The sequence below is a fragment of the Coffea eugenioides genome, chromosome 3 (assembly GCF_003713205.1).
Source record: "Coffea eugenioides isolate CCC68of chromosome 3, Ceug_1.0, whole genome shotgun sequence".
In the NCBI taxonomy this organism is placed as follows: Eukaryota; Viridiplantae; Streptophyta; class Magnoliopsida; order Gentianales; family Rubiaceae; genus Coffea; species Coffea eugenioides.
Window position 1 is genome coordinate 9062994 of NC_040037.1, and position 12378 is coordinate 9075371.

A 12378-nucleotide genomic window follows, 5' to 3' on the forward strand; every position below is an offset into this window, starting at 1 on the left:
AATACAGAAGCTGCATTCTGTGGTCGGAAGTTAAAACAGAGGTTTGAACAGGTGACAGTATTTCGATCATATCTCAGGTTACAAAACTCTGATTTCGATGATTTTTAGAGCATTGGAAAGCTAACTCAAAGGGCTACAACTTTGGTGTTTTGTACAAAAACCAGTTCGGCCTGCATCATGGAGAAAATTGCAGTTGAAATAAGGCCAGAGTGAAAACGCGAGTAGACAAAACGCGAGTTATGCCGCGTTTTGTGTAGGCGCGTTTTATAGCCGAAATTCTGCAACATCAGTCAATTCTCTTGGTGTTCATACCACTTTCACAGCTATAAGATTCAAGGGAATTCGGTGCACATGCTTCTGCAATAAAAGAGAAGACCAAATGAGTGTGGACAAAAAGGAAACATCATATCTTTGACTTCTTTTTACAAAATCTGAGTGGAGGAAATTATGAAGTGAGAGGAATGGAATTTCTACCACCTTTTATGCAGAAACACAGGGGAGAAGCCTGGCATCACCATACGTAGCTAGTTTTCCTTCTTGCAACAAGTTTCTCTCTAGTTAAGAGTTCTTAGAGAAGCATTTGGTTTTTCACTGGTAACCATCTTGTACAAGAACATAGCAGGAATTGGAGAGCTTTACCTTCAATTGGCTAAGCTTTCTTTTACCTTTCTTATACTTGTACTTCATGATGTTTTTGCATTAATAAACTTGTGAGTTTGATTGTTAAATCATTCATGAGTAGCTAATTTCCTTTATCTAGGGAGTAGATGAAGCTTATGGCCAAATGATATGAAGTGATTGTGATTTATGCTTGTTATGTCTTGTATTAACTTATCTACTTGTGTATGTTGGATTACTTGTTGTTGCTTGATCACCAATAGCAGGTTTATAGCTGTTTTTACTCATTGAGAAATGGTAAAAATAATGGAATGACATAAGTAGAGCTTGAATAGTATATTCATGAGAATAGAAATACATTCAAGTTGATGAAATCTGCATTTCATGTGTTAATAAGAACAGATTTAGTATTTACCAAGAGATTAGGACAAACTAATCTGTTTTAACCCATTATTATCATGAGAATGTGATTTTGGTATTTCTGGAAATGAATCCTTGGTTAAACAAGAGCAGTAACAAGTGTTGAATTAATTCATTTTAGATCTTTTGTGTTATAAGTGGAATCTACATCCCTAGATCTTAATATTTAGTGAATTCTACTCCTATTGTGAAATTGCATTTATCTATTTAAGAATTTTTGTAGTTGAATTAAAATATGAAGTTTCTGCTCAAATTAATTGTAAGTCTAAATAATAGAGTAAATTAGTATCTAATAATTGTTTTAATTGCTCCTCGTGGGATCGACCCGATACACATCTTGTACTACAATTGCGACCTGTATACTTGCAGTCCAACGGGTGTAAATTCGGAATTAAACTTGCACTTAAAGTAAAAATCCGTCAAGTTTTTGGCGCCGTTGCCGGGGAGCGGCAATATTAGAGCCTAATCATCTTTATTAATTTAGACAGCTTTATTTTTTTTAGATTATATTTAATCTTATATTGTAATCAGTTTTTTTTTACCATTGAAGTTTGCATAATATCCGCTTTTTATTTCTGTTTGTAGTGTATGCACAGGGAAGTTCGAGAAAGTGCACCTTTCGATCCATGAAATTGAGAGGACACTACGTAGACAAAGGAGGCAACACACAACAGCACGAGGAAATAAGAGAATTTGGCAACGCGATAGAAGGAAATTTTGATAGAACTATCATTTGAAGAAGGAAAATGGCTGAAATGAAGCAAATCAGGCGAGTTCTACGAGATTTGCTCTTAAAACGGGAAGCACAGGCTCTAAAACAAGCAATAGTAAAGGCCCTACGGTAAATGCTAACAACTTTGAGATTAAACCATCACTTATCCAAATGGTTCAACAATCTCAATTTGGAGGTAATGCAGTAGAAGATCCTAATACACACTTAGCTACATTCTTGGAAATTTGTGATACAATTAAAATGAATGGAGTTAGTGATGATGCTATAAGGCTAAGATTGTTCCCATTTTCATTGAGAGATAAGGCTAAACTTTGGCTACACTCTCATGCTCCTAATACTTTTACCACATGGGATGATTTATCAAGGGCATTTTTGAATAAGTATTTTCCACCAGGAAAGACTGCTAAGCTTAGAATGGATATCACTAGTTTTAGTCAATTGGAGGGAGAATCATTATATGAGGCATGAGAAAGGTTTAGAGATTTGCTTCGGAAATGTCCACATCATGGACTGCCGGAATGGTTAATCATACAAACCTTTTATAATGGTTTATCTTTCTCCACTAAAACTATTATTGATGCAGCCGCAGGTGGAGCTTTAATGGGTAAATCACCCCAAGAAGCTCAAAATTTGATAGAAGAAATGGCCGCAAATAACTACCAATGGGCCAATGAAAGAGGTAATACGAGACGTCACGCAGGTATGATCGAAATGGACATTCTCAATATGTTGAGTGCCCAAATGAATAACGTGATGAAGTTATTGAGTAGACAAGGTGGAGTTAGCCCAAGTTCATCTAATGCTCACGTAGCTTGTTGCTCTTTCTGTGGAGGTGAACATGATATTAATGAGTGTGTTGATTCTGAGCAGGTACAATTTGTCAATAATTACAACCGAAATGCTCCAAATAATCCCTACTCGAATACTTACAATCCGGGGTGGAGAAATCATCCAAACTTTGGATGGAAAGATCAAGGCAATCAACAAAGGCCAACCAATCCGCCGGGATTTCAACCAAGGCAACCACAGGCTGAAACTAAACCAAGTTGGGAGATCGCGGTGGAAAAACTTGCTAAGGTGACTTTGGATAGATTCGAGCGAGTTGAGGGGCGGTTGGACCAATTAGCTGGGATGTACAGAAACTTGGAGGTTCAAATTGGTCAAATTGCCAATGTGATCAACAATAGAAACCCTGGTGAATTACCAAGTAAAACCGAAGTGAATCCGAGAGAGCATGTCAATGCAATCATTCTTAGAAGCGGTAAAACGGTTGAAGGATTCGATTTTGAAAATTCAGGTGGTGAAAAAGACAAGAAGCAAGCAATTGAAGGGGAGCAAGAAAGTCAAAATGATCATGTTATCATTGATATTGATGCACTTCATCCCAAATTAAATTCTAATGTGATACCTTTTCCTCACAGGTTGAAGAAAGATGGACAGGATCGGGAGTTTGAAAAATTCTTCAAAATGTTTAAACAATTGCACATTAACATTCCTTTCATTGATGCTATAACACAGATTCCCTCTTATGCACGTTTCTTGAAAGACATCATGTCAAAGAAGAGGAAAATTGTAGATAATGAGATGATAGCATTAACGGAAGAGTGTAGTGCATTGATTAAGAATAAACTCCCTCCTAAATTGAAAGATCCGGGAAGTTTTTCTATTCCTTGCACTATTGGTCAATTGCATTTTTCTAATGCTTTATGTGATTTAGGTGCAAGTGTGTCACTTATGCCGTTATCGGTTGCCCGAAGATTGGGACTTCAAGAGCTAAAAGCTACCAATATTACATTGCAATTGGCGGATCGGTCAATCACACGTCCCATGGGTATTTTGGAAAATGTGCTCATAAAGGTAAGACAATCTATAATACCTGTGGATTTTGTTGTCTTAGATATTGAAGAAGATGTGAGAATGCCAATTATTCTAGGACGACCGTTTTTAGCCACTGCACGAACTATAATTGATGTAGAAAAAGGTAAGCTTATATTACGGGTTAATGGTGAGGAATTGGAATTCAATTTGGATAATAAAGAAGGGAGTATAGAGCCTACTGCTCTTGTGTCTAATATGCCATATGATGAAAAGGTCAACCAAGAAAGGACCGAAGAAGTTAAATTTATAAATGTCCTTGGTACTAACTTTCATGGTGTAGGAACAAAGGAGGAGAAGATAAGGATGGAAGTTGGCTTAATAAATTCTTCATTCCATGAAGAAAATGGTGAAAAGTTGAGCCAATTCAGAAAAGACAAGCAAAATCCACTCCAAGGTGAAGTTGAGCCTCTCTATGACAAGTCTAATATTCCTCCTTGGCATCTGAGGAAATTGGACTATGAAGATCAATGCATGGTTCACCACATGGTGGATTGGTTCGGGAGTTTCGACCCATGGGGAGAAAATCTCTCTCTAATGCTCTAAAGTGATTCAACTTTTTCAGTCGAGCCAACGACTATAAACAAAAGCGCTAATTGGGAGGCAACCCAATATTTAGGTTATATTTGTTAACTTGGTGTGATTTTGTGGTTTGAATCAATGTTTTAGCTAAATTGTTGTTTTTGTAATGTAGGGTTGGCAATTGAAGGCAAGGAGGACCAATTGAGTACAAAAAAGGCGAACTTTGATCAAACAACTCAACCCCTCGATTTGCGTTAAAGGTGTTTTTGATTCATTATAAAGGGGTAAAATGCATGTTTTTAATGTTTTACATTTGTTCCAGTCATTAAAATTGGCAAACAAATGATCTATGATGCATTTTGAGTCATTGGGGTACCTTTTGTAATTTTTCAAAAGTTGAAATTCTGCTAAAAATCGAAGCAGAAAACGCGTTTGCAAATAAAACGCGACTACAAGTCGCGTTTCTCAGAATCGCGTTTTCAATTCTGCGCCTGCAGAACAGAAAACGCGCCTTTAAAACGCGACTTGAAGTCGCGTTTTGGAGGAAGTCGCGTTTTCTCGCCTGAGCAAAACTGGAAAACGCGACACAGATAAACGCGACTTTAAGTCGCGTTTTCATACGTAACCGCGTTTTCAATTCTGCGAGATTTGTGCAGAAAACGCGTCTTTAAAAACGCGCGTTGAAGGCGCGTTTTTAGTCGCGTTTTCGGTTCACTTTTCTGCTTCAAAAACGCGATTTCCAGAACATTTCTTCACTTTTCCATTTTTCCAGCCGCGTTTTTCCTTTTTCCTTCTACCCAACTCACAAATCTTCATTTTTACTCCATAATCGTCTAAGCCGAATTGAAGATCATTTGGGCATTCATCCACCGCCCAATCGTGATGCAGAGGATGACGATGATGCCGAGGGGGATGACTGACTTGGCACACTGCAGAAGCTATCTTTAGTTGATGAACTTGCTTGCCTAATTATCTTAACTTGTGGAACTTAAGATGTTTAACTTCATTTTATTTTTCTGTTTTCTATGTGGTAGGTACTTGTATTTTGACAGTGGTTCGTGATTAGTGGCTGATAAGGATCTCAGCCATTGACTTGGGGAGTACTTCTTTCTTTTCTTTTCTTCTTTTGTTTCATTTCTTCCCTACACATTGAGGACAATGTGTAATTTAAGTGTGGGGGGAGAAATATGTATGATACTTGTAGTTTTAGTTGTGTTTGATATAATTCTTGTGCTTAAATGGTGTTTCTTGTGGTTGCTGGCAGGGAGTTTTAGTCCACTTTTAAGGGGAGACTCTGTCAAAATTTTTCCAAAACCTTATACATATATATGTTATTAACTATAACAAATAAATAAAATTTTGTCACTTATCCTTTTAAAATAAATATATGCGGTTTTGATACTTCTTTTCTCATGAAATTTGGAAATGATTTTTATGTGATTATAATTTTTACATCTATAGGAAAGTATATCTAGTAAAGTGGAGAAAATTATGCCTACATTTTGTATATTTGATGAAAATTCTTCTTTTTATCTAATTTTATAAGATAAGAAATTAATATGGTTAATAAGTGTCATACTCTTCTCATGATTACTCTTAGAGGGAATTTTATTATATATATATATATATTGAAAAAAAAAGGGGTTATTCTACTCCAATGATTCTCATACCGAGTAACCGGGGGTTGGCATCTACAAATGTCGACATTCGCGTAAAAAGGTACTTGAATTAAGAGTATGCAAAGCAACTTGAGTATGTGAAATGTTGAGTAACCGGGGATCTGCATCTAAAAATGTTGATCTTCGCGTCAAAAGGCATTTTTCACAACTTAAGTAATATTTAACCCTTAAAATATATATAAAAAATAATAATAATAATAAATAAATAAATAAAAAGTAAATTAAATCCCTCTTTAAGAAAAATAAGAAGTTGATCATGAGATTAGTTAGCATCTTTATTGACTATAGGAGTTGCTTGCTTGCGAAATTTGATAAAAATAAGAAGTTGAGTTGAATTGGTAAAATTATGGTATACTTGGCTCTTCTTTGCTTGATATTATGAGTACTTGAACTTAATGGAAAGATCACATAAGGGTTATTTACCTTGATTCAAGGAAATAGAGTTGAAATACTACATATGTTTATTTTCAATTTTTTTGGATCATTGATGGTTAGAATTTTATATTGCTTGAGGACAAGCAATGATTCAAGTGTGGGGGTATTTGATAAGAGTTTATTTTACGTATTTTTAAGTACATTTTATTAGTTAATTTTGAGTTGATTATTTAGTTTTATAAATAAAATAAAGAGGTTTTTGGTAAAATTATATATTTTTGGTAAAAGTGGATAATATTGCATTTCTATTGATTTTAATGGTAAAAACTTCATTTTTATGCAGGAATGATGATTCAATCACCAAAGGATGTCAAATGAGGTAAAAAATAGAGATTTGGTGATGAATTCAAGTGGCAACAAGAAGAATGAAGTGAAAAACGTTCAAGTGAGGAAATGCAATACAAGTCAGTTTTGACACTCTTCAGTATTTTGACCATATCTGGAGCTACACTTATCGGATTGAGGTGATCTTTATACCATTTTAAAGCTAAGAAAGAGACCTACAATTCGTATGAAGACATAGAAATCCATTTCTGCCATCTTCATGGGCAAAACGTTGGAATACAGAAGCTGCATTCTGTGGTCGGAAGTTAAAACAGAGGTTTGAACAGGTGACAGTATTTCGATCATATCTCAGGTTACAAAACTCCGATTTCGATGATTTTTAGAGCATTGGAAAGCTAACTCAAAGGGCTACAACTTTGGTGTTTTGTACAAAAACCAGTTCGGCCTGCATCATGGAGAAAATTGCAGTTGAAATAAGGCCAGAGTGAAAACGCGAGTAGACAAAACGCGAGTTATGCCGCGTTTTGTGTAGGCGCGTTTTATAGCCGAAATTCTGCAATTTGACTCAGTCAATTCTCTTGTGTTCATACCACTTTCCAGCTATAAGATGCAAGGGAATTCGGTGCACATGCTTCTGCAATAAAAGAGAAGACCAAATGAGTGTGGACAAAAAGGAAACATCATATCTTTGACTTCTTTTTACAAAATCTGAGTGGAGGAAATTATGAAGTGAGAGGAATGGAATTTCTACCACCTTTTATGCAGAAACACAGGGGAGAAGCCTGGCATCACCATACGTAGCTAGTTTTCCTTCTTGCAACAAGTTTTCTCTCTAGTTAAGAGTTCTTAGAGAAGCATTTGGTTTTTCACTTGTAACCATCTTGTACAAGAACATAGCAGGAATTGGAGAGCTTTACCTTCAATTGGCTAAGCTTTCTTTTACCTTTCTTATACTTGTACTTCATGATGTTTTGCATTAATAAACTTGTGAGTTTGATTGTTAAATCATTCATGAGTAGCTAATTTCCTTTATCTAGGGAGTAGATGAAGCTTATGGCCAAATGATATGAAGTGATTGTGATTTATGCTTGTTATGTCTTGTATTAACTTATCTACTTGTGTATGTTGGATTACTTGTTGTTGCTTGATCACCAATAGCAGGTTTATAGCTGTTTTTACTCATTGAGAAATGGTAAAAATAATGGAATGACATAAGTAGAGCTTGAGTAGTATATTCATGAGAATAGAAATACATTCAAGTGGATAAAATCTATATTTCAGGTATGCACAAAATAGATTTAGTATTTTCCAAGAGATTAGGAAAAACTAATCTGTTTTAACCCATTATTATCATGAAAATGTGATTTTGGTATTGTTGGAAATGAATCCTTGGTTAAACAAGAGCAGTAACAAGTGTTAAATTCATTCGTTTTAGATCTTTTGTGTTATATGTGGAATCTACATCCCTAGATCTTAATATTTAGTGAATTCTACTTCTATTGTGAAATTGCATTTATCTATTTAAGAATTTTTGTAGTTGAATTAAAATATGAAGTTTCTGCTCAAATTAATTGTAAGTCTAAATAATAGAGTAAATTAGTATCTAATAATTGTTTTAATTGCTCCTCGTGGGATCGACCCGATACACATCTTGTACTACAATTGCGACCTGTATACTTGCAGTCCAACGGGTGTAAATTCGGAATTAAACTTGCACTTAAAGTAAAAACCCGTCATGTACTGCTAATTTCACAGATTAAGAGTAATTATCGACTAAATGGTCACGAATTTACTGATTAAGTTGTTTAGTGGCCAATTATTGACGAAAAATAGTTTGATGGCCAAAACATGATCTGACAAATAGTTTAGTGGCCGCTGAGGTTTTTTGCCCTTAAATTTATGGACGAGAAAATATTAGGATGATGCCGAGATAAAGTGATAAGATGCATCAATAACTTTAACAATTGAATCAATAATTAATAACACTTACAATAAGGGATTAAAGCCACTCGTTTAGTACAGTATGTTGGAATATCTAGAATATTGGAAAGATCATCCAACCAAAATGGTTAGGAAAAAAATTGATCGTTCTAGTCTCTTATACACACATTAATACAGAATACACATTCCTATTCAATATTTGATATAATCAATATTAGAACTCAAAATGGAATAAAATCTATACAAATTTTACTCAGTTACCCCAAATATTATTTGACAAGATATAACATGTTTATTTTTTGCTTCTATTTTGTTTGTGTATTTATGTGAAATTTTGACATTTTTTTCTTTAAGAATAACTCAGGGTTTGTATTGAAATACTTGTAATATTTGATTAATTCTAGGGTTTAATTTTAAAATTTCATTTTCGTCAACAATATAATTAGCAAGGCAAAGAATATAGCACTCAATACGAAAGAATTATATTCTCTTTTTATCTCATTCCCTTTCTTATATGAAATTCTAATAAATTCTTGTACAAAATTTATCAATATATGTTACCATAAACATTTTTGCTAGTGAATAAAAAATATTTTTAACATAGAAACAATCATTTTTATTGAAAACTACAGTTAGTTATTAATAAAACTTACAAATATCTTCAAATTTTGTGATGCTGTAAAAATGTATAACGATAAACTTGACATTTTATTATATTGGCCGTTGCAAGATGAAGTTAGAAAAATTTTTCCTAGGGTGGTTTGAGGAATAGGGATTCTAAGAGAGATACAACAGGTATTTTAGGAGAAAATGGCTTTCCAACTTAAATGATTCATACTAAATGTGAGAGAAAGGTTGCATTTTTATCATTTAATTTATGATTATTTTCTCCTTGATTTTAGTCAAATATTGCATTAATTGATGGATTCTGCTCATTTTTGTAATTGTGTTGGATGCAGGGATTTAGAGCAAAAAATAATTAAAAGGCATGATTTTCCACTGGACTTGTTGTCCGGCATAGGCACATGAGAGTTTAAGCTTTGTACGTCCGGAAAGCTCAAGAGTTGAAGCGTAATCTCCAGCAATGAGTTGAAATCTCAAAAGTCAGATCACAGATATTTCATCAGATAATCGTTGTTGATCTTTCATTTTCGGATAAGATGGATTTGTTAAACCAATTTGATTTGCATTAGTAGTAGTAGTTTAGTAGTAGGAAACGAAGCAAAAATGTTGTGATCTATATCTTTTCTTTCTCATGGGAGTAGGAAGTTTATTTTATTTAGGAAGCTACAAAATAGGAGATAGGGTGGCTGACTATTAGTACTTGGGTAAGGCAACAAATTTGATCGTCTGGGAGTTTTGGCTAATTACTAGTCTCGGCATCAAGACCAAATAAACGACTAGTTTTTCTCTTCGTCTTTTCTTTTTCTTTCACTTTTCTATTATCGAATATTCATGCAACTTTTGTCGATGAAATTTCTTGGATTATTCCCAATGATGAATTGCTAAATTTTCTTTTCTAGTCAAGAAACAATGGAGGATTTGGCTCATCTAAAATTGTAAGATCGAATTGGTTTTATTTTTTTTCCTATTAGTTTTTGGTATTCGTATATTCGCTGCTTTACTTCTTATGATTGTTGTATTATTCGAATAGCCAGGGCCTGGATTTTAGATTAATTCGATAACTTAAAATCAGTTAGAGCAATTAAATTCATAATTGTTTAATTGGTCTAAATTTGTAGTAACTAACATGATTGGATTTATGTTACGAGTTAATTTGAAATAACCCTCGTAGCATGTTGTTTGGTTAAAACAGGACTTTTCTAATTCTTAAGACAATTAGAAAATTGAACTCTATGGTCGTACCTAAGATTATTTCTTAATTAAGATAGTGATTAACGGTCGTACCTTGATCACCAATACAGTAAGGAGAAGTTGATTGTCATCGCTTATTTGACAGTTATAACATGTTTATCAGTTGATAAGTGAAATTACTATTACATCCATGATCGATTAAGTGAACCATTTATGAAGTTATTTCTTGGCTAGAGTTATTTATTATTGATTCCATTTTAATAAATTGTCATCTAGTTCTTGTTTGCTTATTTTATTTTATTCGATAGTATAATTGTTTTCATTTTTATAAGACTCTCCCTTACTCTAAACTCTACAAGAGACGAATTTTTCCCAATCCCTGTGGATTCGACCCTACTCACCACTACATACAAAAATTGTTTTTTCTCAAGTAGGTATTCATTATTACACAACTCGACACCTGTAAGTGAGAATAGAATGGACAATTATTTGAAATCATTTCCGCGTACCAAAAGTAAAGAGGGAAATTCACACATCTTCTCAAGTTTTCCAATTAAGTTCTTTTTCTTTCAAAACCACTTTTTTCGAGCAAGGGTACCACTTATAGCTTCATAAATCCTCTGTTCTTTCTTCATCAGTTTTTCCTCAAAAGTATTTTTGAGATAGTCATTTAATCAGTAATCTTAGCTATTGATTTATTGGCAATGAAAAATGAAACACTACCAATCATGTAATCTTATAAGACTCATTTATCTTTGTAATAGATGAGAACAGTCTCAAAGTAGAAGAAGGCAACAAGAAAGAACAAATTACTGAAGTCCGAAGAGTCAGTATATTTTCTAGTGATGATTTTAGATATGAATGAAATTATGAAAAAGTTGAAGTCTGACTGCAAAATATATCTGCAGTTTGATCACCAAAACTCTTTACCTGAAAATGCTAATGATGAAGGATCGGGCAATGATATTACTAGTAGATTAACTAAAATGATTGAAGATAAAATTTCCCAACAAATTTTAGACCACGATAGCGCTCGAAGCTTTGAGGAAAATGAGGTTAAAGACAAGTCCTAGGGTTCGTCAATTATGTGGTAAAGAGTTCTTATCAATTGTCTTCTTTTAATTAATTTTATTCTTCTTAACGATTTTAAGTGAAACTGTTCTTTTTCCATGAAAAAATTGATTGGAAAAACTAACATATAAAATTTAATCAAACATAAATCGAAAGATTGATGAACCAGGAAAGCATTTTTTCCGAATTAACGAAACATCAAGGTTTTTATATTTTGTTTTGACCTAGATACATGTACATCAATTATTCTTTTTGAGTGTCTACGTACACATCCAAGTTGACTTTTAAAAAATGTCAACTTAATTATTAAAAGAATTATAGAACAAATAAAAAGAAATTGTTTGAGATATAATACAACAGAAGTAATTTAACTTTTACACAAATTTGTTTTTAGTCCTTGAACTATTTATTTATTTTGATTTCAATCCTTTGTCTTTTACATATTGAGACATTCAGCCATTAGAAGTTCCATTACAAATAAGTGGCTCCTTGTGACGAAATAGTGGTTATAATTTGACCTCACTTACGTAGGTATCTATATCACATAAACTTTAGTAAAAATCAAATTAATATATTTCACATGAGTAAATATTACTAAAATATTTTTACATACTATAACTATAATAAAATGTCAACTTGTTATAGTCATGCACTTACTATCTTAAAATACCTAAAACAGTATCCACAATTTTCTATCGTTTGTTGAAAGGGACCTAAATTGATAAATAACTTTGAACTTTTAGTTTTAAGAAAGCTATTAGAAGAAAATGTGAGTAGGTTTTGACGTAAAAGATGCAGCTAAGCCTATCTTTTTTATTTGCAGTTGCTTTTGCTTTCGCCATGGGGAGAAATGAGAAAAGCAACAGCATTGCGTGCGTTGTTTGTTTTCAGCTTCAAGATTGTTTTTCTCATTTATGATTGTGATCATGGGCTACATTCAAACTGAAATATACTTTGTGGGATTTTGGTCAAATTTATCATTTC

General features: G+C 33.4%; 1 non-coding gene across 1 annotated transcript; it reads right to left on the reverse strand.

The window, feature by feature from the left end:
* Positions 1–2176: 2176 nt before the first annotated feature.
* On the reverse strand, positions 2177–2283 carry LOC113767270. Its single transcript, XR_003467983.1, has one exon. It is a non-coding gene; the product is annotated as a small nucleolar RNA R71 (small nucleolar RNA).
* Positions 2284–12378: the final 10095 nt, after the last annotated feature.